The following is a 26,940-nucleotide window of genomic DNA, read 5'->3' on the forward strand; positions in this document are numbered from 1 at the left end:
TATAATGTATATACATTATAATAGTTACAGGTGTACAACATAATGATTCAATATTTGTAATGATAACCAAAATAAATCTAGTTAACATCAATCACCATACATAGAATTTTTTTTCCTGGTGATGAGAACTCTTAAGATTTACTCTTTTAACAACTATCGAATGTGCAATACAGTATTATTAATTATAGTGGCCATTCTGTACATTACATCCTCATGACTTACTTATTTTATAAATACGTCTGTGCTTTCTGACCCCTTCACCCATTATCTCCCCTCCCCTGCCTCTGGCAATCACAGATCTATTCTAACTATGAGCCTGTCTTTTTTAGATTCTCCATGTAAGTGAGGTCATATGTTATTTGTCTTTCTGTCTGACTTACATCATTTACCATAATGCCCGCAAGGGCCATCAGTGTTGTTGCAAATGGCAAGATGTCATTCTTTTTTATGGCAGAAAATATGTATGTATGCATGAACATGGGAATACATATATCTTTTCAAATTCATGTTTTCATTTTCTTTGAATACAGTAGGTTCTCAACTAATGTCATTTCATACAACATCATTTTGTTATAATGTTGATGAGATGCTGGAGGAACTTAACTCTTGTTTATATCAATTAGCCTACATTAAAATTATGCACTGTTTTGCTACAAAAGTCTGTTGATAACATTAAGTGAAGACCTATTGTATCTAGAACTGGAATTGCTAGATCATAAAGTAGTTCAATTTTTAAGTTTTTGAGAAATCTTCATACTGTTTTCCATAATGACTAAACCAATTTACAATCCCACCAACAGTGCACAACAGTTTAATTTTTCCACATCCTCATCAACACTTATTATTTCTTGTCTTTTTGCTAATAGCCATTCTAACAGTTATAAGGTGATATCTCATTGTGGTTTTGATTTGTGTCTCCCTGATGATTATCTTTCCATTCAACAGTGTGCTATCTGTATGTCTTCTTTGGAAAAATGTCTGTTTAGATTCCCTGCCCATCTTTTAATTGGACTGTTGTGTTTTGTTTTTATTATTCAGTTGTATGAGTATTTTAATATATTTTGGATATTAACCCCTTATCAGATACAGAATTTTCAAGTACTTTCTTCCATCCAGTAGCTGGCCTTTTTGTTTCGATGGTTTCCTTTGTTGCGCAAAAGCTTTAGTATAATGTAGTTCCACTTTTTATTTTGCTTTTGTTATCTTTCCTTTTGGTGTCAAATCCAAAGAAATTATTGCTAAAACTGATGTCAAGGAGCTTACTGCCTATGTTTTCTTCTAGGAGTTTTATGGATTCAGGTCTTACATGCTAGTCCTTAATCTATTTTAAGTTTTGTGTTTGGTGTAAGACAGTGGCCCGATTTCATTCTTTTGCATGTTGTCCAGTTTTCCAAACACTAGTGAAGAGACTGTCCTTTTCCCATTCTGTATTCTTGGCTTCACTGTAGTAAATTAATTGGTCGTATATGTGTGGGTTTATTCCTGGGCTCTCTATTCTGTTCTATTTATCTATTTTATGCTAATACCATACTGTTTTGATTACTACGGCTTTGTAATATAGCTTAAAATCAAGGACTGTGGTGCTTCCAGCTTTGTTCTTCTTCCTCAAGATCATTTTTGCTATTCGTGGTCTTTTGTGGTTTCATACAAATTTTAGAAATATTTGGTTTTTTTCTGTGAAATTCCATTGCAACTTTAATAGGAAAACCTGCAATGAATCTGGAATGACTACAGGGATGCTCTTGTCAGGTCCTCTTTTCTGGGTCAGTGCAGCTGGCCTATAGCTGTCTTTTTCACTGGACATTATTCTCAGCTTCAAGAAACTGTTTCACGCACCGTCTAGGGGAAGCCAGGCTAAGAAATGGCTCATGTGAGAACACAAAGGCCTGCTCCCTTGCCTGTTTGGGACAACTATGAAGAACCATCCTAATTCCAGATAGCCCTGTTGGAAAAGCTGGGGCCTCAGTTGTAAACACATTGTGGGTTCCCTGATCCTACTTTCCTCATGGGTGTGTTCTTTTTTTAAATTTTTAAATTTATTTTTAGAGCAAGGGAAAGGGAAGAAGAAAGAGAGGGAGAGAAACATCCATGTGAGAGAGCAACTGATTGCTTTCCTCCACTATAGGCCCTGCACCCCTAACAGGAGGAAACCGCAACCCAGGCTTGTGTCTTGACTTGGAATCACACTCCCAACCTTTCACTTTGCAGGGATATTGCCCAACCAACTGAGCCATGTAGGTCAGCGCAATGGCTGTATTTTTAAGAGAGCTCCCCAATACACCAGCATGTAACTCTGTTTTTCAGGGAGCCTACTCCAAAAGTTTAAAGGACCTTTTAAATATTCTTCCCTTGAGGCCAGGCAAAGTGTTATTTTTTGAAGGCGATGAACCCCTTTGACAATACAATTAAAGCTAAAGACCCTCTTTTCAGAAAAATACACACAGGCACTTAGTATAAACTTTTACATACTATTTAATATTTCAGAGGTTTTTTTCCCTTCCTCTCATTTTTAATGTCTAGTTCAAATTTTACCAAACATATGAAGCCTCAAGTAGCTCTTTGTACATAACCCTAAGATTAGCCACCGTTTATTGAGCATGTACTCTCTACATCGTCGGCAGCTGTCCGTCTCGAGAGACGATGGTGTAGCTTCTTAAGAGTCTATCTGCACCGCCGAGAATGGCTGTGCAGTCCGACTCGGGAGTGACACGGTATCTGTCTCCTCCCGTGTTGAATCAACATCTTGCGATGACGCTGGAGTGTCCTCTCCAGTGAAGCTGAAGCTACAGAGCCTGGGCAGGGTGATATGGAGGGTCTGCTGTTGCCCATGCAGCAGACCCCCCCTCTCTTCGCAGCTGAAGGGTCCAAGGGAAAGATGGAGTCAATACAGCTTGGCTTCAGGTGCGCCGCAGGAGTTGCCGGTGTTGACTACAACGTCAAACCGCCTTAGGGACTCCGGCTCCGGATTTTCTGTTGGAGTTTACTCCCTTAGCCTTTCCCCTGAAGAGGTATGCCGCAAGGCAGCGGAGGTTTTTTGGAATCAGAGTTTTCCTTCTCTGATGTGCCCTGACTGGAAGATCGAACCAGCGACACTTAGCTCGCAGGCCGACGCTCAATCCACTGAGCCAAACCAGCCAGGGTTGTACTCTCTACAAGACACGTGCTAAATAAGTGCTTTAACTTCATGATGTCTTTGATTTTGACATAAGTCTGCAGGGTAGATACTAGTATCTTATTTTTAGAGATTTGAGGACTTGTCCAATGTAACACAGCTAAGAATTAGCAGATTCTGGGTTAAAATACCAATGTATAAAGCTTGTGCTTTTGTTACAGAAATAGGGGTGTCCAAGAACAAACCCCAGAGTTTGCAGCTGGGAGATAGGGAAAAGGAAGCAGCTTTCAGGATGCCTGTCCATGCGTGGGGCTAGAGGCTGGAAACTTTGTTGCACAAAGATCGGCTTTGAAACTTCCAAGGCTCAGGAAAATGGGATGGGTCTTGGACTGTGGGATGGTATGGAAGGAGCCTACAGAGCTTGCGTAAGGTTCTGTGAATGGCCAGAACTGTTTGCAACACCCACTGCATCAGAGGATGCAGTCAGGGATATATAAGCAGCTGTGGATATTTTAGCTGGCGCGCTCCCTCCAGGTGGCTTGGAGGAGGGGGCTCTCCAGGCTGCTTTAAGAAGAGGCTCTCGCCATGTGGTTTACAGGAAGAAGGCAGTTTACAAGGAGGCTGAGAATCCAGGCGGTCCTGCATTGAGAGCTGGAGGGCACCACAGCACAGAAAGGACCTCCCCAATCAGAATTGAGTGATTGGCAGCTGCAGGTAAAGCTGAACTGTGCCTAGGAAGTAGGGAAACAGTGTCTCTGACTTTCCTAAGACTGGCCAGGTCTGGGAGGGGGAGGCAGAACTGCATACAAATAAACAATTCTTTTTCTTTTCACTAAACTCTGGTATTGAGAGTTATAATTCTGGCGGCGAGCAATCGGGCCCCTAACTAAACAGCCCATGGGTTCTGTTTCAATCAGAGCAGCCCAGGGGTTCTGTTACACTTTGAATGGCAAGGAAAAAGAAAGGAAAGTTAAAGACAGTAACTCCTCAAAAGTCACCTATTTAGTAGTGTTAGAATTGGGATGTAAACCCTGGTTTAACCCCAAAGGTAACGCTCTTTAGGTTAAATGTGCCACCTCTGTTCTTGGCAGCTCCTTTGCAATTTGCATTTGTTTGTACAGCAATTCCAGAAAGCTCTTTGCGTGGCGTCGTTGTGGGCAGTGGAGGCGCATCCCTCACCCACGATGGAGAGGTTCGTTGGCCGCTGTACAAAGTGTGGGCACTATACCTCCTCGCCCAAGAGGGGAGTGTGTTTTTTCCGTACAACATGGCGGCACTCTTTCCACCACGCCTCTGAGTATGATGTAACTTCCTATCCTGCTCAGTTGATTTCCTTTTCCTCTTCCGGGAATGGTGTCGTTAACTGTGGCTGTGTTATCTTGTGCCTTATTACTCCCTTTACAATCGGCCGCCATCCTGGGAGTTGTGGCAGCCGGATTATCTCAGACAGTTTTTTGAGCTGGTGTGGGGGCAAAGGCCTCAGAGGAAGGTTGGTGGTGAGCAAGTCCCCGGCTTTTAGCTTTAGACACCCCTCCACCCTAACCTTCAGAACCCTGAGGGATTGGAGCTAACCACCCGGTACTTCACCGCCCGTGAAGTCCGGCGTTTGCAGACAAACGAGTTGTGGTGCGGCTCGTTGAGACTCTGGGAAGTGGCGGAACATTTTCATATCTTACACCTAAGTTTTAACACTGCTCCTAAAGATGTTCTCAGGCTTTGGGAGGGCGGATGACTGACCTGTTGTTTCAAACACTGTTTTTCCCCCAAGGCCAATAGTAAAGAAGATTTTTTTTTAATGTGTTCAGAAGTTTTCTGTGGTAGTTTTGGATATGCAAAGGCAATAGTGGGTGATTGGGTCACTTGCACTGGCCTTCCGTGTCGGTTTTGGCGTCTGACAGTTGTTTTAGTGCAATGTTAGTTAGGAGCTTGTAATAATGCAGGCAGCTTTCAGATAACGTGGCTGTAATGAAATGGTTAAAAAATTCTGGATCAAAAAATGAGGTTGACTCAAATCTTGCTTGTGTTATTTCACGTAGTTCACTGGAAATCTTAAGTCACTCATATGCATGTTGGATTGACCAAAGGATGGCCATATTAGTGCTTAGTTGTCTTCAACTTCATTCGAAACAATTTTGTTAGATTGTATTGTGACAGGTGTCATATCAGCATGTGTTTTTAAAAAAATCAGAATTAGTGAATTTTTGTATAGCCATTTTAATATTAGAGGAAGAAAATAAGAAACATTTTCAGTGTATTATGCTTTATTATTTCAAGAAAAGTAAAAATGCCACTGAAAGGCAAGAAAAGATTTGTACATTGTGTGAAGGAGGTGCTGTGACTAATCAAACATGTCAAAAGCGAAGTTTCTTGGTACTGTTGACATTTTGGCCAAATAATTTTTTGCTGTGGAGCTGTCTTATGCATTGGGACTATTTAGCAGCACCCTTGGGCACTACCCACTGGAAGCCAATAGTGGGAGAGAACCAACAGACTCAAAATATCCAAATAGGTAAAGTTATTGGTGAAAATGAAAAGTGTGTCTTTTACAGAAAAAAACTAAATGGGTTTTTTTTGGCTAACCCAATATCTGAATAATTGATTTCTTAAGTACCAAAGTTAGTGTTAAATGGCACTTAAGTTGACCGAGGTGTTGCTTTCGGGCAAGACACGGAACCCTGAGCATCTACCATGTGACAGGCTAATAATATAAGTAGTTTCAAAACAGGTACCCCTTTCATAAGGTACCTTAATTAAAGATATTATGGATATGGATAAAGCATAATTATGTAATGATGTTTTGTTTTAAAGTGAATTATTTCTGCAATCAAATTTTATTCCTTTTTAATTTAGTCATTCACAGTGGTCCAGTGTTTGACATACCATTGGAGGCTGTCCAGCAATACAGCCTCTAACAAAACCAGGCTGTAAGTATTACTAAAATTTAAAATACATGTTGTCATCGACTCTGCAAAATGCTAAGCTATCATCTCTTCTCTCACATTCTAGGTCCCGAACCCCTGGCAATAGAATTGTTTACCTTTATACCAAAAAGTTTGGGAAAGCACCAAAATCTGCATGTGGCATGTGCCCAGGCTGACTTCGTGTAGTAAGTGAGCCTTTTGCTATGAATAAGTAAACAGGTTGAAGTTTTGAGCATTAATTACTTGGTTTGGAAGTGGTGAAGGTGAGGTCACACCACTAGGAGAGGTGAGAAATTATTAAACACCCATAATCCAAACCTGCTAAGAATGTAGATTTTCTTTTAAAGTCAGTATGACAGATAAACTGAAATGCCTTTCACATAAATCAGTATAGCATATCCCTTTGTAACCTAGTTTAATGTTTGTGCTTACCACTTAGTAAAAAACTAAGTGGTTTCTATAAAAGCATCACAGAAATAATCTCCATATTTTCTTATGCAGGTTCATGCCAGGAGGCCTAAAGTTCTAATGAGGTTGTCTAAAATGAAAAAACATGTCAGCAGGGCCTATGGTGGATCCATCTGTACTAAATGTGTCCATGACAGGTAAATATAACTCTAAAATCAAATGGCCTTTCTTAAGCAAGTGTGTGTCTAATTGTGCATATTAATCGTTCCTGGAAGGATGAAAAGGATCATTTAAACAAAAGTTGCATACTTTAGGAATCTTCCTAGACTAAGGGTAATTGGTGCTGTACAAACTAATAAATAATATTAATTCAAAATAATTTATTAGGATTTTAGACATCTTTATGCTAGATGTGGAAATAAAAATGACCTTGGTTTTGTAGGGGAGGCAGGTAAGAAACTATTAGTTATCGGGGCATTGAGATAGATGGAGAGTGGGAAGTACTAAAAGTAGGAACAGAATGGTTGTATGTAGTTCTGGTGTGGCTGGAGCAGAGACTAGTGGAAGCTGGTAGACAAGAAAAGTGAAAAAGTGCAGCATTTTTATAATAAATGCTGTTGCAAGTTCATCAGGGAGGTATCTGTTACTTTTTGTTTTTGTTTTGCTTTTTGTGAAGAAACCAAGACTTGTTGCTTAAATTCACATAGCTTGTAAGTGGCAGCGCTGGGATTTATGCCAGGTTTTATTGAGACCCTTGTTCTTAACCCCACTGACTATATTAAATTGTCTCCAAAGACCTAAGTAAAAGGATTTTGAGAGGTGATGGGTCTTTACAAGTGAAGAAGTTGCTTCAGAAAAGTAGTCTGCCTCCAGGTAATTCAGATAAGTCTGTAAAGTGGTCTGGTCAAGTTTCTAAACCAAATCTGACACCAAACTTTGCAAATTCATTTTGCCTTTGAGGAGTTAATTCATAAGGGGATGGTAAGGCATGTTATAGGAATACAAGTTCATGATAAATATAACTTCCATAAAATAGAGGAGAAGTTTAGAGATGCAATTATTTGCAAGTGGCTGGGAATCTAAGAATAGTATTTAAGGTGGAACCTGAATGATGAATGAGTTTTGGACTAGAGGTTGGAAGGGCACTGCAGGCAAGGAACATGCCTAGGTTTGGTCTGGCACACTGAGGGTGTGAAATGAATAAGAAATGGAATTGGAAAGGCACATTGGAGATGAAAGGGTTATACATTTCCATCAAGAGGAGTTTGGCTTTTTACCAGTCTTTTCCCCAGACTTTGCCAGACACAATCACATGGGGACATTTATTAAAAATACAATTCTCCACAGAGGTAAATACACACAAGAGACTTCAGCCAAGATGGAGGCCTTGACTGACATGCTCCATCTCCCTCCACAACTAAGAAGGAATACAACTACCACAAAATCAGAAATAACCAGAAGTTCCAGAATATAAATGGAGGTCCAGCGTATGAAGTTATAAACAAGTGGTGCTCATCTGGATGGGTAGGAGGATTGAGGCCAGGGTGGAGAGGTCAAGCTGTGCTGGCAGTGAGACAGTGGTAAGCAAAGACATTTGTATTTAGGGGAAGACGAGAAGCACCTGGGGAGCACCCCCGGCTGCAGAACAGACACGTCAGCTTGTGACTCAACGCCAGGGAAGGCAGACCCCCATTGCCTTGGACTGTGAGGCCCGGAGGGGCTGGGGATGGAGAAGAATGCTCCTGGTCTATAAATTATAGGTCAAATGCCTTGCAACTGGATGTCTTTCCAATAAGATAGTCTTGCAGATTTAGAAACTGGTTTGCAGGTTATATTGCATAAATTAGCATGCATGTTCTGTTTTCATCAGGTATAAGCCTATAATCTCATTACCTGAGTGACTGTTTCTATGTATAGGCCTCATTTAATCCTGTCTGCATCTCTGCCTCCCGCGACTCAACAGTTTGACTGAACTAAGTGGCTGGGTTGGTGAAGCGTGGGGTGGTCTGTGGGCTTCATTTTAAAAGTGGTTTCTTTTCTATTCTAATGACTTGGACAGAAAGGGCCAGGAGGTTTGAGGGGGAGGAAACCTAAAATATTCCCCTCAGCCCAAACTAGGTATAGTGGGCAAAAGGGTTTTGGACAGGTGTGACGTGCCTTGCACACCTTCCTCCAAAAAAGCCCCCTTTTTTTCTTAATGTGGGACATTGAAAAATTAATATCTGGCCTTTGTCATCAAGTAGTTATGGATTGAATGATGCCTTTTAACCCTGTTGCCAAATCTGTTGCCCCCAGAATACAACAGGGATGCCAGCCTGTTAAACCAAGCACGCTGTTGTCCAGGGACAGCCAACTGACCTGGAGTCTGCAAGATCATTTCCTACGTGAGAAGGTCACTCTCCCCTCCACACCCCCACTCTTATTATGGATTTCTGGATTCAAGCTTGAAGTAGCTAGAGGAGCACGAGACCTTCGCCCATTGTCCTTTATAAGATTATAAAGGGTCTTAAGTCTGAGTGGGGGAGGGATTGTTATTTTTTATTGTTATAAAAAATCAATTAAAAAAAAAGAATAATATAGGAAGGGTGAAGCCAAAGAAATTATATGCACAACCCATGGACATGAACTAAGGGGGGGTGGAATTGTTGGGGGAGGGGGGCATTGGGCAGAGGGGAGAAAAGGGGAAAAATTGGAACTATTGTAACAATATAATCAATAAAATTATACTTTAAAAAAATACAATTCTCAGGCCCTAGCTCCTGGAGTGCTGGGTTTGAATCTATAACACAGCCTTTAGATTAGCATCAGCTGTGACACTGAGCGAGTCTCTGTGGTCTTTGGTTTGTGTAAGATTAGGGAATTTTTAAGTGTCCTGAGTAAGAGTGCCATCAGTTGTATTTCTGTAATGTGACTGCATCAGCAATCCGAGAGCTTTGAGTCTAGGCTATTAGGTAACCAGGGGTACCATAAGGAGCATCGGTTGGACAAGTTTCTGTGGGAATTAAATGAGTGCTATAACTCTGTAAGTAGCTCTGATTTAATAAATGGTGTAGTACCTACTGTTTGCCGGGTCCTATATACTAATAGTGATTGATAAAAATGTACTTTCTCTCTAAATGGAAATTGAAAGTATAGAAATTGCAAATCCTTCCAAATTTAATCTATAAAAACCTGTGGAATGTGTGTGGAAGTATTGTGTGCTCTATGACAGAGAAGGTAACTGGCCCAAGTTCACACTAGTAGAGTTGGCCTCAAACATTCAGGCTCTAGAATTCTTGCTCTTGATAAATTACCTCTTGCTCATACCTTCTATCCCTTCATTTTGGTTCCCAGCACATAACTCCTTTTTCGTGTTTTTACTGAAAATTTTCAATAATGTGGTTAAAACATTCTTAAGACATTTTACAAATCAAGTAATGCTCTCTATAGTACAGACAGGTTACTTTGGGGTAATTTTACAGTTTCTCATGACTCCAAAGAAGAGGGTAAGTACTGCTGGCATCGAATTGAAGAATTATCTGCTTTAAAGACCATAGGCAGAAAGGGTCTGTCCATATAATTTCAGTTTTTTACTTTTACTTGTGGGTTTTATTTACTTTTCTGAGTGTCTTCTCTGATAGCTTTGCTTAATTCTTCCCTGGTGCTTTTCCTGCCTTTGTTCAATCAGTGTTTTTTGGGTTTTAATTATATTCTTTTAATATTTTACTTTCTAGGATCAAGCGTGCTTTCCTTATTGAGGAACAGAAAATTGTTGTGAAAGTATTGAAGGCACAAGCACGGAGTCAGAAAGCTAAATAAAAATGAAGCTTTTTTTGAGTAATAAAAATAATTAAAAGGCTGTTCTCTTATTTATGTTGTAATTTGTTAGTATACAGGTTAGATTTATTCTATATCTGGGACCCTGTAATTTGTAAATTTTTCCATTTTCTAAATGACAGTGTTACAGAACAGCAATTGGGGTCCTGCTGTCTGCCACCACCCTCGAGGCAAAATTCCAGAAGCAAAGGTTTGGTGTTGAAAGGAGTCTTTATTCAAAAAAACTTCACAATTTTGGAATAACAGCTTTCCACATGCATTAGTCACTTAAGCGTATCAAAGAAGGCTAAGCTCTTAACACCTGAATTCTATCATTTCCCCCTGTTAGTTTAATTATCTTATTTCTATAGGGTTAGTTTACGAACTGAGAGAACCTAAGATACAAAAGCTACACAATCTTGGAAGAATGACAGGCTTCTGCCTCAAAGCCTGTTCCCTCTAGAACACCCAAAGAATAAACCTGCCACCCTCTTGCCAGGCCAGCCCGATCCTAGGCTGTGCCCAGAGTTCCTTTCCCATCCAAAATGCCTGCAGCACAATCATCCAGCTATCCTCCAGGGGGAGAGTGCATGAGTACTTTTATTCAAACCTATCCCATAATTCCATGCCCTCGAGGCATTCAGCTTCACAGCCAGTCTCATCCTAGATTCGGCAAACTCCTACAGTCCTTCCCTACTCCCCAGTGATTGGTCAGATCAATATTAATGCAATGATTTTCAAGCTTTTCCACCTCCTCGCACATTAAAATTCTGTGGCACACCAAAAAATGTAGTTTGCCAACTTACAAAATAGGTCTAATTTTGATGAACCAAAAAAATACTAGAAAGTAGGTGCCTATGCTTGTATATAAGAATTAACCCATCAGACAACCTTATGCAATGTGCTCAATAAGATGCAACTATTACATGACCTATATATGTTTCAAGAAAGGGCATTCACACTAAATGGCTCTTGTGTTAGCTGTTGTCATTTTTATCCCAGGGAAAAGAGGTCAATGCCCTTAAGTACTAGTCAGGTATTGCACATTTTAAAATTCTGGTGGCACACCTTTGAAAACCACAATGATGAGAGGTCAGTGATAGCTAGAATAATTTGATGGTAACTCTGGAAGACAACTTTGAGAAGAGTGGCCCTTTTATCTGAATGTCTTTGAATACCACTTGGATGATTTTTGTAGTAGCTCCACCAAAATTAATAGGACAGAAATCACAGTGTTCAAGTTACTTAACATGGAACTGTTTATATCATTAAACCCTCTACTTCCTTAGTTTATTTTCAAATGGGCTATTTTGGAGAGTTTAAAACTCAGCAAATAATAAACTCCTGTACATAAAGCCTCATGTCATGAGTCTAATGAAATTCAGAATCAGATTTGTGTTGGAGCTATAATGCAGATCTAAACATTGGAATAATTAGACCTTAATATACAGCGTGAGCCAAAAGTAGGTTTGCAGTTGTTTGTATAGGAAATGATACAATATGAAAATGAACTCTCATGTACTCACAACTGTAAACCTACTTTTGCCCCACCCTGTATTTTCGTGAACTGTGTAATACTATTTGACAACTCTTAATAATGCAAAAGTATGTAAAGATTTTATTAGTTCATTCTTAAAGTGCTGAGACTGTACCAAGCATCCATCCAAGTATTCTACGTGCATAAATTCTTTTGAATTGTCCTCCAAGACCATTGTTTCAAGCCATGTCAAGCTTATTTCCAATCTCAAGAGAAAAGAGGAGTCCCCAGGCTACTTGCACAAGCCAAGAAGTCTAGAAACTCAGCTGAAAAATTCTGTAAATTTTGACCCTTTTTCTCTAGACATTGCTGTTGACCTGGTGTCTTACACAGAGGGGCATTTCCTATTTATAATAAATGTAGTACTGTTTCCTAAGGAAGGAAAAAGGCATAAATCTTTCTGGCCTCTTGAACATTTTTCATTGTACCACACTGCCAGCTAACTTCTTTGGTAGATTTTTAATCCATATTTTGCTGAAGAAAATTAATTGACTAGGTTGGCATTTGAACTGAGGCAGTTAAAATTTTCTTTTTAACAATACTGATAGCATCTCCATAGTGATACCTAACACCTGTTTGCCATGTGCCTGACACATCAAAGCACTTAACATCTTCACTTAGTCTGCCCAACAACCCTGTGATACCTTGGTTATCTATAGTATGCAGGTGGTGTAATATAACCCATTAGGATTTTTGCACATGTATTTAGAGTGTTGAGATTGAATGACAGCTCATCCCAATAAATACTTTAGCACAAGTAATGATAGCTGAGGCCCCTCTTTATATTGTCTCAGATGATTGAGATCCATCATATTTTCCCCAAATGCCTTTCCAATCAGGATTGTGAGGCAACCAGAGCAATACAATTATTTGGGTAATGTTTAATCATGATACAAAAACATTTTTAATAGGTATGTACTGTAATTGAAAAACATCGGATCTGAGGGAGATTAACATCTCATTTCTCCATGACTTAATGAATCTGATAGATGGGCTTGTTTTGTAATCATGTAGTGTGTTTGGTATAAGAATCTAAAAATTGGTACTTTAAAAATAACACTCTCAAAAACAGTGACTTAATTGCTTTGTAAACTAATGTAGTTTTTGAAAGGCGTGAGATGTAATTTTTAATAATAGTTCTGGAGGGAAAGCTTCCCCTTCCCTGTCAGGGTTGTCCCTCCCTGAGGCATGAAATCCATAAACAATGTGACTGAACACAGGCTCTAATGGGAGGACTATCAAGTTTCACCAAAATAAATGGGTTAACTTAGAAATTTGAGAACACTAAAGCATTAAAGTTACATACTTTTCAAAGAATTCTTCATGTTAAATGGAATAACCTTTTCCTAATTTGAAATGTTTTCACTTTTATTATAAAACATCTTTGTAGGCAATTTAAAAAGTATGGAAAAAGAATGACAAAAATCCCCTTTAATGTCAGTATGCAGATAATCATTTTTAACAGTTTGATGGCTTCCCATTTTGTTTTCTAGGCATAAGATAGACATTTCAAATCAAAATTGGAAGCATACATTATATAAAAATTTTCCACCCTTTTTCTACCCTTAGCCCCTGTGAACCTATTTCTTTTGAAAAAGTATTTTAGTGATTGAATATACCATCAAATCTATGTGCCATGATTTAAATATTCCCGTTCTTTTAAATATTTGGGCTATTTCTAGTTTTTTTTCCTATTTTAGCACTTGTGAGCATTATTCTATATTTAATTAATTTATAATTTTATCAAAAAAGATTTTATTATTTTTAGAGAGAGGGGAAGGGAGGGAGAAAGGGAGAGAAACATCAATGTGTGGTTGTCTCTTACATGCCACAACTGGGGACCTGGCCTGCAATCCAGGCATGTGTCCTGACTGGGAATCGAACCAGTGACCCTTTGGTTTGCAGGCTGGTGCTCAATCCACTGAGCCGCAGGAGTCAGGGCTGCTTTTTTTTCTTTTTTTTTAAATCCATAAGTTGCCATTAAAATACAGTATTTCAATAGTCAAGTTTAATTATTGGGATTACAATGATGTCTCCTAAGTGTCTTAGTCTACTCAGGCTTTGGTAACAAAGTACTATAGACAGGGTGCCTTGAACAACAACCATTTATTTCTCACAGCTCTGAAGGCTGGGAAGTCCAAGATCAAGGTGCTGGCAGATTCAGTTCTTGGTGAGTGCCCACTTCATGGTTCTCAGAGAGCTGTCTTCTTGCATCCTCACATGATGGAGAGCAGAGAGTGAAGCAAGCTCTCATGTCTCTGCTCTCACAAGGGCACTAAAGCCATGATGAGGATTCCAACTTCATGACTTCATTACCTCTCAAAGGCCCACCTCCTAATACATTAGGGATTAGGGTTCCAATATATGAATTCTGGAGGAACACAAACATACATACCATGAACACATTTCACATCCATGACACTACGGTTGTAAATTGTGCCTGATTAGTGACCATTTCTTCACCTGGGTTAGTTTAGCCACTTACGTTCTTGACCATAGACGGAACTTCTTCACTCCCCCATCGCTGATTGCTCTCCACCTCCCGCTCTCACTGTCCAGGTCCAGTTTTCTCCTCCCACCCTGACACTCCCAGGAGAGCAGAGTTCATGTTGTGCTGTGTAGCTATAGAAGACCGTACACTGGTGTGAACATAGTGCCAATTCTGTTCAAGTGACCAAAATGGATTCTGCACTGTTCTAGGTTTTGATTCTATTTAAAATAAATAAATAACTAAATAAAGTTTTTATTGAATCCAGTTCTCTGTGTATGACTTGAAGTATTTTTGATAGCTTCCTAAAATGAAATGTGAATGTAGTCAGTGGTTTTTTTGTAAAGTCTCATATTTCTCCTTCCATTGAATTGCTTATAGATTGTATTAAAAGAATGTGGGGTGGTGGTGGGGGGAGTCTTTTAGCCTTAAAAGAAGAAAATATTCATATATTTAAATAAGTAAATCAAGTTTATTGTCAGCAGTGTAATAACATACACTTATTACCCTAATGATTTAGAGCTTGGACTCCCGGAACTTTGACAGGCAGGGCTCTATCCAGCTTTAACTGTAAACTATTTTATCACACTGACTAACATCATATGCAGGCATACCTCAGAGACATTATGGCATTCATTTCCGACCTTATTACAATAAAGCAAATATCACAATAAAGCGAGTTGCATGAAGTTTTTGATTTCCCAGTGGATATAAACTTATATTTATACTATACTGTAGTCTGTTAAGTGTGCAATAGCATTATGTCTAAAAAAAGTACATACTTATTTAAAAATACTTTATTGCTAAAAATTGCTGACTATCATCAGAGCTCTTAGCAAGTCCTAATGTTTCTTTTGGTTAGAGTCTTACCTTCAGTTTGTAAAAAATCGCAGTCTCTGTGGAGAGCAATAAAATGAGGCACAATAAAATGGCGCATGCCTCTACCCACCTCTGGAGTGAGATTGTGAAGTAGGGCTGAATTTTATGATTATTACTGCTGATTAAAGATCTATAATTATTAGATATTATTAGAACCAGTGGTGCATGGAGCCAGCTCACTCTGGCTGTCAGGGTCAATTGTGTGTCTCTCTGTCCAGCTCTGTGCTCTGATTTCAGGTTGGTGCCTTGAAATTGGCATAATGGAAGCATTTACACTTGCGAAATCAGCAAACTATCTTCATGAGTTTTCTTTCTAAAGGATAAGATTCACACTATTTCAAGATCAAAAGATGCTTTCTGATTTCCAAAACATTAGCTACTCAATAATTTTGAGTAAATTAAAAATATTTCTGGGGACTTCTGGCCAAGATGGAGGCCTAGACTGACACACTCTGTCTCCCTTCACAACTAAGAAGGGATACATCTACCACAAAGCCAGAAATAACCAGAAGTTCCAGAAAATAAAGCTACATGGAAGTACAACATATGAAGTTATAAACAAGTGGTGCTCATCCAGATGGGTAGGAGAAATGAAGTTGGGCAGAGAGATCAAGCTGTGCTGGCAGTAGCAGCTGTAGCAATGATGGTGGGACGGCAGTAAGCACAGACACCCATATTTAGAAAGAGGCAAGAAACACCCGGGGAGCACCCCTGGCTGCACACCAGACCAGTCAGCTTGCAATTCCAGTGCTGGGGAAGAAAGACCCCCACTGCCTCGGGCTATAAGAGCCACAGGGTTGGGGACAGAAGAAGAAGCTCCTGGTCTCTTGGCAGAGAGTAAACAGCAAGAATCAATCTTGGACCCCTGCCCCCATACACAAAATGCCACAGGGTGGTGAGAAGTGTCAGCTATAGTGACGAGTACACATGGCTCCACCCCCCTATAGTGTAGGAGGTGTGACAGCCCCACCCAGGAAGCAAAGATAAACACAAAACTGTCAGGATGGCACAGATCATGACAGAGATCCCAGTGACACAGCTGACCAGTTGGCAAATATCTGATCTAACAGATCGGCACATAGGAAATCTTTCTGAGGCTTAGTTCAGAGCTTTGGTTATAAAAATGCTTACAGAACTGACAGCAGATCTTAAACAAGAGGGGAAGGAATGAAGGCTAGTCCTGCTGAAATGAGCAAAAACACATATGAAACTCGTAGTAAGGAAAAGAAAACTAGGGATCAAATCAACAAATCGGAACATAGGGGAGGAACAAATGGTCAACCAGTGCAAAAAGAGGAAACAAAAAGTAAGGAAAATGAGGAGAGGCTCAGAAACCTATGGGGCAGCTATAAGCGGGCCAACATCCGAATCATAGGGTTGCCAAAAGGTGAAGAAGAAGAACTAGAAATTGAAAAATTATGTGAAAAAATAATGGAGCAGAACTTGCCTAACTTGGGGAAGAAAATAGACTTAGATGTTCAGGGAGCACAGAGAGTTCCAAAAAAAACTGGACCAAGGAAGAACCACACCAAGACACATTAGAATCAAAATGTCAAAAATTAAGGATAAAGAGAGAATCTTAAAAGCAGCAAGAGAGAAGAAGAGAATTACATACAAAAGGGTCCCAATAAGACTATCAGCTGATTTCTCAAAAGAAACTCTGCAGGCAAAAAGGGACTGGCGAGAAATATTCAAAGTAATGAGAAGCAAAAACTTACAGCCATGATTACTCTATCTAGTGAAGCTGTCATTCAGAATAGAAGGGCAGAGGAAGTGCTTCCAGGACAAAGTAAAACTGAAGGAGTTCATCAGATCCAAACCACTGTTTTATGAAATGTTAAAGGGATTTGTTTAGGAGAAAGAGGATCGAAACTATGAACATTAAAATGAAAACTGTATCACAACAACCAACAACAGAAGCTAGGGAACCGAAACAAAGGCAAACTAAGTAGGTAACAAGAGTAGAAAAAGAATTATAGGTATGGGGGACATACTGGGGGGAGGTAATCTGGGAGGGGAAAGGTGGGAAAGGGCTGGAGATGGGACAGAAATTTAGAAGCATAGTAGGAGGAGGTGGAGTAGATAGGAAGATGTTGATAAGAACTATATGCACAACCAATGGGCATGGACTAAGTGGGTTTGGACAACTGGAGGGAGGGGGGTCACTGGGTGGAGGGGAACAAAGGGAAAATAAATTGGGACAGTATAACAGCATAATCAATAAAGCATATTTTAAAATATTTCTGGATAATTTGATTATGAAAATATTTATTTTTGCCATCCATTTACATTCTTTCATAATTTGCCTTAGCTTTCATTCATCCACTCAACAAATATTTATTAGAAACTACTATGTTCCAGAAACTGTGCTGCTGGGTATTTATTAATACAATTGTCAACAAAGCAGGCTCTTACCGTGCTCTCATGGTACATAGGGGAGATCATGATAAATGAGGATACATTTTTAATTACACACATTGGGATAAGAATCATAAAAAGAAAGCACACAGTGCTGTTAAACAGTGTAAGAATGGAATCTCCTGGGAAGTGAAGAGAGGCTTTTCTGAGAAAGTGATATTTAAGCTCAGAGCAAGAATAAGTATATGTTAGCTGGGTGAAAAGTAGGGAGAACATTCCAGACATAAGCACCAACATGTGTAAATGTCTTAAGTTAAAAAACACCTTTTTTTTTTTTTTTTAAGTAGTTCATGCAACCCAATTCACCCTCAATATTTAGAGCTCAATTAATCTGTTATACATGAACAAATTGTTAATCACTAAGAAGGAACATTCCTGTTAGCAAATAACTTAGTCACCTACGAGGCCCCCAAAGATCTGTGCCACCTTTTCCTTCCTAAGGGAGACAGTGAAGGAAAAGCGGTCATAAACTTTATTTTAATTAGGAGCAAAGACATCCATTCTACTAGAGGATATTTTAGTTATACAATTCTCTAGATACTTTAAGCATTAACCTACTATTAAGGAGAAAATAAATCAAAATTATTGACTGAATTTCTTGGATATTCATTCAGCTTCTATATTCCTTGGCTGGTGCAAATAGCCTGGCAGCTCTGCCCTCTGCCCTTCTTCCCGTCCCCTCCCCTTCCTTTTCCCTCTTCTCTCCTCCTCTCCCCTCCCCTTCCTCTCTCTCTCTCTGTCTCTCTCTCTCTCTCTCTTTCTCTCTCTCTCATTGGAAATAAGCTTACAGCTTGACATGCCTAAAGGACAAATCTTGAAGAAAACTTCAGTGTTGACCAGATCAGTGTAAGTTTTACAAAGACTTTATAAGCTATATGGTCTATTGCAATTACTCACTCTAGTGATATGTGTGGAGGCAGCCACAGGCAATTCCTAAATAAATGGTCAGGGCTCTATGCCAATCGAGCTTTACTTACAAATGCTGATGCTGGGTCAGATTTGGTCTGCAGGTTGTAGTTTGGGGACCTGCCCTGTTCCGGATGACTCCTGCTTCCAGCTTCAGCTGCCATCTGACCAGCAACTGCATGAGGAACCTCAAGCAAGACCAGCAGAAAACTGCCTTGTTGGGTGTAGTCAGCCCAAAAGATGGTGAGAAAAATTAATTGTTGTTTTGTCCCATTAAATTCTGAGGTGGTTTGTTACATCATATACCACTAAAACAGTGGTGCAGTGCAACAGTCTTTAAATAGTTTTTTTTTGCTTGCATATCCTTTAAAGAATTTTGAAATGTATATAGACCCTTGAACAGTTTTAGATTATCATCTAAAACTTTTCATTATAAATTTAAATTGTTGAAAAGGATATAACTTCCAACACAATAAACTATGAATATTTTTATAAGCCTTTTCTATCACTTTTAAAATATAGCAAATAGAAGCTACATAGCAATGATTTAAAAAAAAAGAAGAAAAGAATCAGCTGTTTTAACAGTTGGAAATTTTATATTGCAAATCCTTTCCTGATCGGCAATTCCTACCCTTCTATTTCTAAGAAAGAAAAAGCAGAGAAGGAGGCATGGAGTCTCGCCACCCATTTGATCTCTGGATGAAATAAGGCACCACTGCCTTTTCTTCTGTGTTTTCTTTGCTTCACTCGGAAGGAGCTCTCTCTCAGGAGTAATCCATTCTTTGACACTTGGGGCAGGATGAAAGGGGTCAGGATGTTAAGTGAAAATTGTGAGCTTTCCCTCCCATCTCATTCTACATTATGCCTAAATTTAGGTCATCCAAAGGTCTAGTCAGTCCAAAGGCTAACATCTCCCTTATGTGTACAGCAGGGAAAGACACAAAGCCTTGCCACTGTTTTTTAATCTCTTTAAAATCAATCAATCAAGCATTACTTATAATTTATTCACTACTAATAAGGGACTGTTCCAGGAATGGGGTTAAACAAGATAGACAAAAACTCCCTGCCTCATTGGAGATTACAGTCCAAGGAGGGGAAACATATATGAAGGAATAAATAAAAGAATGAAATTCATGGTATGACTGATATATGCTATAGACTCAAGAGAAGGAAAGCAGGGAATAGAATGCAGGAGGATGTGAGGGGTTGCAATTTAAATAGGGAATGAAGGAAAACCTCCCTGAGGAGGGCACATTTAAACAAAGACTGAAAGGAGGTGAGGAAAGAGCATGAGGATATCTGGGGAAGAGCACTGGAGTAGAGAATAATCTGCAAGCAAGAGGCTGCCATGTGGCTGGACTGGAGGAGCAGATGAGGTCGGGGAGTTAACGGTGCCAGGTCGTATCAGTTTTTACAGCTCTCTGTTTGGACCACTAGAGACCTTGGACCTGGGCAAGAGAGCCCTCTCCCTGAGCCCCGCATTTTAGAGGCCCTGATCTGGCTTCCCCCTGGCAATACCCCACCCCATATGCAAAGAGCCCAGGGAACTGACCCTGGACATATGCTTCCTTTTTACACCCCCACATGGGGGGTAAGTATATGTGGCCCCAGAAACCCCTGCCCAAGGCACCCAAGTCCCCTCCCTGGGCCTGAGCACTGCTTCCTGGCCCGTTTGTCTGGGAGGATTGAGCCCCTGAGATGCTCACCCGAAGCCTGAGGGTGTTTGCAGGGGCTGTGAAAGGAGCTTGGATGTGTGGGCCGAGCTGTGGGTACCTGCACACAAAGCTCCCCAGGTAGGAAGGAGAGCCAGAGGTCTGGCACAAAGTGGGCTGTGCAGGGAACAGGCTACTCCTGCATGGCCATCAAGTTCAGATGAAAAACTCCTGAAGGCCCTAGATTCTAATGTTGAACCTGGCTTTTGAGGCCTTTGGAAATTCTGTTTGTCAAAGTGGGAGGCCAGAACTTATCCTATTGATAAGTTCTATTTGTTAGCCTGATTTATTAGTGTTTAGAAATGTATTTGATATGATATTAGACACCTATTTGTGCTCCTGTGCCGAGTCCTGCAAAATATTAAGGGCAGGTTGTTGGCTCTTGAGTGCATGGGCGGCCATCAAAGGTGCTTTGCTTAAAGGAGGCTGGGCTTACCCCAGTATTTAAAGCTGTCCATTTACTGCCCTCAAATTTTACATGCATCCAGTCAATGCACCATGGAACACCAACTGGGTGTGAGGTTCTCTTTCTTCTGTAAAATGGAAGAAAACTTATTATAAAAGGTGGAAAATGGAAGATCAACAAATGTGTATGGTAGCTAATAATCTTGAAATTGCTTTCCTTCAATCTAGCAATACCCAGTACTCCTTGGGATGTCTCAGGTGCCCTGGAGATTGAAGGTATGAAGCATCAAATATGAAGATCCCTGATTTAGTAGAAGGAGCATTTATTCTTGAAGCAAAGAACCTGGACTGTATATAGTCCTGGTTCTGCCACTAACTACTTCTTTTATCTTGGTTGAGTCACTTACCTGCTCTGGGAGATTAAATTAGTGGGTTCATGGATTCATTTAATTTGTCCTGGTAATGAGTTAAGCATCTGCTGTGCTTCGGGCTCCGAAGGTGAATACAATACCATCAGAGCCCTCCAGGAGCTCACCATCTAGTTCAGCCACATATGCTTTTCTTTTCATTTTTAAAAAACTTATTTTAGAGAGAAAGAGGAAGAAAGAGAAACATTGATTTGTTGTTCCACCTATCCATGCATTAACTGGTTGATTCTTTTATGAGCCCTGACTGTGGATTGAACCCACAACTTGGCTTATTGGGATGTTGCTGTAACCCAGTCACGGCAGGCCACACATGCCTTTTGATAAATTAGTTTAAATGAGTGGTTCAAGCCAATGGCTGGCACCTATGTGGCATCTTGGAAATCCATTGGGGCATTGATGCAACACATTCTGTAAGGTATAGGACAATCGTCTCAACAAAATGTCCCTAGTCCTACATTACTTTCCAATATCCAATCAAGTTTTTATGTTGGTGAGAAAACTGTTTTTTATTATCCAAGCCTTAGTAAACTCCATTTAAATATAAACAAAAAGTAGTTTTTGCATGGTTTTAATAAATATTGAATTTTCCAGGAATGGGCAGTCTAAAACCAAGGGAGATTATATATTTTTTCTAAACATTATCTAGAGAAGTTCAACGTTTTGGAAAAAAGAAATATCAAACCATAAAACTTTGATCTTTTGCAAGGTAATCCAATGCTCCCAATTTTTAGAAAAAAACTCCAAATGTATGGGTGAATGTGTTGATTTACATTTTTTCTTAAATCTTTGATGCTGAGTACTGCTTGCACAAAATCTGATTAACAATAAATTAAATCGTGCATAATATATAAATCTATTGTATTCTAAGCATGGTTTCTAAATATTTTGCTTTCTAAATAAGTTATAGAACTGTTATTATGGGCAATTGGGAGAAACCAAGGAGTTTTATGTACATTAGCATTTAGAAAGTTTTCTGTAATGACATGGATGGGGAGCCTCTCATCTCCTCAATCTCCCTTGCCCCCCACCCCCTTTCATACACAGAATCATGTGGCTTGGTATTGAGGACAAAGCATAAGCTCTACTACTTATCAGTTATTGGCCTTGAGAAGCTACTTAAAATTCTCAGAGTCTCTGTTTCATGAACCCTCAAAATGCATATAAAAATAGCTATCTTCCAGGATTGCTGCAAAGATTAAAATGTGCTTAGCACCTAGTAGATACTTAATAAATGCTAGTTCTGGGTCTCTTTCCAACTCTTCTTACAACCTTATATCAGAACACACCTGACGTCAGCCATTGTGTGAACATAAGTCAGTATGTTCCCGGTGGATGGCTTACATTTTAGCTTTATAATTACTAATGGTGGGTCAAAAGACCCACTTCCATTACAGAAATTTAGGTGATTCTGAGCAAGTTTCTTATGCTCTGTAACCCTTAGTCACCTCACCTACAAAATGAAGATAATATAATTTCAGAGGTCCTATGGGTTCAGTGAAATGTCCTGTGTTATCCATACCACAGAATGGATAATCCTTCCTTGCTTCCAGTACAAGACCTGCCCTATTATATAGTTACAGAGAAACAAAGTGCATCAAGATGGCCACAATGAAATCTTCTCATTTTGAGTGATTAGTGATAATGTTGGAAATAAACCAAAATGTCAGCTGATATCTTATCCTCATATATCATGTTTTACCCAAAATGATTTTTCTCTTTGTAAAGAAATACACACACACACACACATATGTATTTGATTAGTTCTGGGCAGAAGCATGTTAGGGCATCTGAAAACCACAACTGGAGACATCTATTCTGATGGGCCTAATGCTCTGGGTATTTCCTTTCAAAACTGAACTTTGGGGAAAAGTACTTTGATATAATGTACATATGGAAATATTTTACAGCATTCTTTAAAAGTTGGATATTTTATTCAGTATATATATAAAACATACTTTTCTATTCAATGTGTGCAAATATGGATACATCAATGTCTTTTAAGGGTCTCTTGTCATTTCTGAGCTAGAATTGTTTTGTTTTGTTTTGTTTTGTTAAATCAATGTAAGTGTGTATGAAAGGGCCAGATTGACAGCCCTGGAGACAGTGGTCTTTTCTCTGGGCTTCTGGCAGCCAGCAGGAGCAGCTGCTGTTCAAATGTACCCCACATACCTCACCTCTGGAAAGAGAATTTCTGGAGGTGAGAAGGGACTTTGATTTCTTATACCCTCTGAAAGGTGTCATTGGGGGATGACGGTGTGTGATTGGCCATTCACACAGGCCTTTGGTTCTGAAGCCATTGCCACATTTCACATGTGCAACCAGACTGCAGTCTGGGTTCTGGTTCAAATTCTTCTGTAAAGATTAAAGCCTGTTGTTTTAAATACCATTCCTAATCTTAGGGTTAACCATTCCATGGAAGATAGTCTTCATCACAAGAATCTATTAGTGGTGACTACTTTCAAGGGAGAAGGAATGGGCAAGGGAGAAGGCGGTAAGGGGAAGATGGCATTTGATTTTCACATTTTTATCGCTGTACTCTGAATTTTATAACTGAACATGTAATCTTATTTTTAAAAAGAACAAGGATCGTCTGTATGGTGGTATAGTAGGTCACTCTTGTTATTTATTCCTTATAAATTTCTGAGTTGAAAAATGAAATCTAAGAAGTTTGCTTAAAAAGTTTCACTAGAGGGAAATTTAACTAGACCTCAGTATTCTTTAAACTCTTAAATTATATTATCAGTTTATTCTTTTGAACAAAGAAAGTATAGCTCTTTCAATTACATTATCAAAAATACTAATAAACCTTATTGTACTCACAAAAAGTTTCACTGAAAATTGTTCCTTTTTAAAAAAGATTTAATAACCAAAACATGCCAGACAAGTACATATTTCTTTATCTTTTCTTTTCATTTTTCAGTTTTTAATTTCTTTTTTTAAATGTTGTTTTATTACAGTTGTTCCGATTTTCCTCCATTGCTCTCCACTACCTCACCCCTGCAATCCCCCAGTCAATCACTTTCTTTTTCTTTTATAAGCTATATAATTTGCAAGGCAACTAGATGTAAAAGAAAATATTCTGGTTTCATATTTTATTCATCTGAAAATGTTGCTTTCACAAGATTTTTCTTCCATCATTAAAAAAGTAAACCATTTTCATTTTAAAGATATGCTTGCCTGCCCTGGGAAGCAGCCTTTTCCATTTGTGTACGGTTTTATTGCGCTTATTTGATCACAGCGTTGAGACGAGTTTCTTTTAAATAAGTTTGCCTTTTCTCTATGCTTGCAAATATACTTTGAAAATCTCATGGTATCGAAAATAATTTTTGGCGTAAATAGTAAGGGACTGTGATTTCTGTAAAAGAGAACTGCTGCCCTACTGTGGCCACAGATAGGAATTACATACGGGCCATAAGAAAAATTCAGTTAGTGGATAGAGTTGCATCAGCTTTACGGGAAAGGTAGAAAAATGTGCAAATTACAGTTATTTTCCTTTAAAATTTTTAATGGAAAATACGTATGTATATATGTTACAGAAAATTCCTTCATACCCAGTTGGAAGGATAAATTCTATATTAAATCACTACTATTATTTTTAAAATTCCCATTTGCTTCTCCCCTCTGCAGTCTGGCTTCCTGACACCATGCTACTGAAATCAATGAATTAATTTGCCCAGTATTTATGAACATTGATCATGATACTATGTTCTCAGGCTGTGCCCAGTGGCTTCTGGTCAGTTTCCCGCCATCTGAGCCTCCTCTGCTGCTGCTCTCCATGGCTCTTGTGCCCCTTGATGTTGCTGTAGCTGCTTTGTAGTAACCTCATAATCATGAAGGTGCTTCCCCAAGCATCCTCTTCAGCTCTCTTCCCTCCCACTCTTTTAAGTTTAGTCTGTGAACCTCTATAATTTAGCTACATTTGGTGGGTATGTATGGACATTCTTCTAGGAAGAGAGCTCATGTTTTTTATCAGCTCCTTAAGCAGATCCACGACCCCTCCAAACAAAACCCTTGCCTGCTTCATCTTATGTTTCACCCTGTGCATCCACCGATATGACTCCCACTATCACCCAGATACTGCTGGCTCTTGTATCTCTAACCATAGCCACTTTCCCAACCTCGCCACGGTCCCCTCCTGAAGGGTCCTTCTAGAGCAATAGTTGTCATCAGGCAGAAGGCAGGACCTCAGCCTCCCACTCCTTGCATCTCCCTCAGAGAGGCTTTGAGTGAGGTAGGGGTGATAAGCAGGGCGTGCACATATAATCAGAGTCCCAGGGGAGAAGCAGCTCTGCGCCAGCCTGGTTCTTGCTATCCACTGAAGCACTCTTGACCCTGGCCCTTCCTCCCATCTCCTCCTCTGGCTCCAGGAGCAGCCTTCTGTGTTGGTCCAGCTCTTGGACACAGCTGCAGTTGCCTGGGGCCACTGCCACACAGTATACTTTCTCCAAAGCCTTCTCTTTCTAAAGAGACCAAGCCTCATATCAATCAGCTGATTAAATTCAACTGATTCTACCTGGGATAGGTCTCTTATAATCTTTCCATTACCACCAATCCCCCTGTTCTCCTCATTCCCACAGTACCACAGGCACTCCTCATCTCTCAGTTGGACTCCCACATTCAGGTCCTAAAAGGTCTCTCTGCCTCATGTCTTTCTGCTATCCCAACTGTCTTCCAATTGCACAACTGATGAGTTCCATTAAAAAGAATCTTTTAATATTATCAACCTAACACTTTATATAAGAACTAAACTCATCATAGCATTGAAAGACCTTCCACCATTATGCTCTATCCTTCTATTTACTTTTTTAAACATATATTTTATTGATTATGCTATTACAATTTTCCCCCTTTGCCCCCTCCATCCAGCAACCCCTGCTCCCTCTGGCGATCCCCACACCTTTGTTCATGTCCATGGGTCATGCGTATCAGCTTTTTTGCTTCTCCATTTCCTATATTGTACTTTACATTCCCATGACTATTTTGTAACTACTAATTTTTTTGTGTGTGTGCTTGTTAATCCTTTCACCTTTTTACCTATTCCCCAATTCCCCCTTCCATCTGGTTGCCATCAAACCATTCTCTGTATCTATGATTTTGTTTCTATTCTGCTTGTTTGCTTAGTTTGTTTTTAGCTTCAGTTGTTGATAGAAATATAGTTATTGCCATTGTATTGTTCATGGTTTGATCTTCTTTTTCTTAAATATGTCCCTTTAATATTTCATATAATAATGATTTGGGGATGATAAACTCCTTTAGTTTTTTCTTGCCTAGGAAGTTCTTTATCCACCCCTTGATTCTAAATGATAGCTTTGCTGGATAGGGCAATCTTGGATGTCCTTGCTTTTCATCACTTTGTATATTCCTTGCCAATACCTTCTAGCCTGCAAGGTTTCTTTTGAGAAATCATCTGATAGTCTTATGGGAACTCTCTTGTAGGTAACAAACTGCTTTTCTCTTGCTGCTTTTAAGATTCTCTCTTTATATTTAGCCTTAGGCATTTTAATTATGGTGTGTGTGGGTGTGGGCCTCTTTGCATTCATCTCATTTGGGACTCTGCCCTTCTTACACTTTTAGGTTTATTTCCTTCACCAAATTAGGAAAGTTTTCTTTCATTATTTCTTCAAATAGATTTCCAATTCCTTGCTATTTTTCTTCTCCTTCTGTCACCCCTATGATGTGAAAGTTGGAACACTTAAAGTTGTCCCAGAGGCTCCTTGCACTATCTTCATGTTTGTTTGTTTTTTTGCTGCTGTTGTCTTTTGATTATTTTTTCTTCTTATTATTCTGATTGGTTGTCTTTTGCTTCTTTATGTTCCAAATCATTGATTTGATTCTCAGCTTCATCCACTCTATTGTTGATTCCCTAGAAGACCACAAGAAGGATATTAACAGCAACACACTCATAGTAGGGGACTTTAACACTCCATTATT

General features: G+C 39.4%; 1 protein-coding gene and 1 pseudogene across 2 annotated transcripts in view; both read left to right on the plus strand.

Moving 5' to 3' along the window:
• Window positions 1-4,296: 4,296 nt before the first annotated feature.
• Window positions 4,297-10,242, plus strand: LOC150019422 (large ribosomal subunit protein eL34-like; annotated as a pseudogene).
• RPL34 (ribosomal protein L34) overlaps window positions 4,586-26,940 on the plus strand; it is a 125,222-nt gene continuing 102,867 nt past the window's right edge. Inside the window, exon 1 of one of the 2 annotated variants that reach the window (XM_090266399.1) lies at window positions 4,586-4,608. The gene's annotated coding sequence lies outside the window, so the exon portion shown is untranslated. The remainder of the gene's footprint in view (window positions 4,609-26,940) is intronic. The other variant, XM_090266398.1, reaches the window with a different exon arrangement.

Source organism: Furipterus horrens, unplaced genomic scaffold, assembly GCF_987537825.1.
Source record: "Furipterus horrens unplaced genomic scaffold, mFurHor1.1.pri manual_scaffold_2, whole genome shotgun sequence".
In the NCBI taxonomy this organism is placed as follows: Eukaryota; Metazoa; Chordata; class Mammalia; order Chiroptera; family Furipteridae; genus Furipterus; species Furipterus horrens.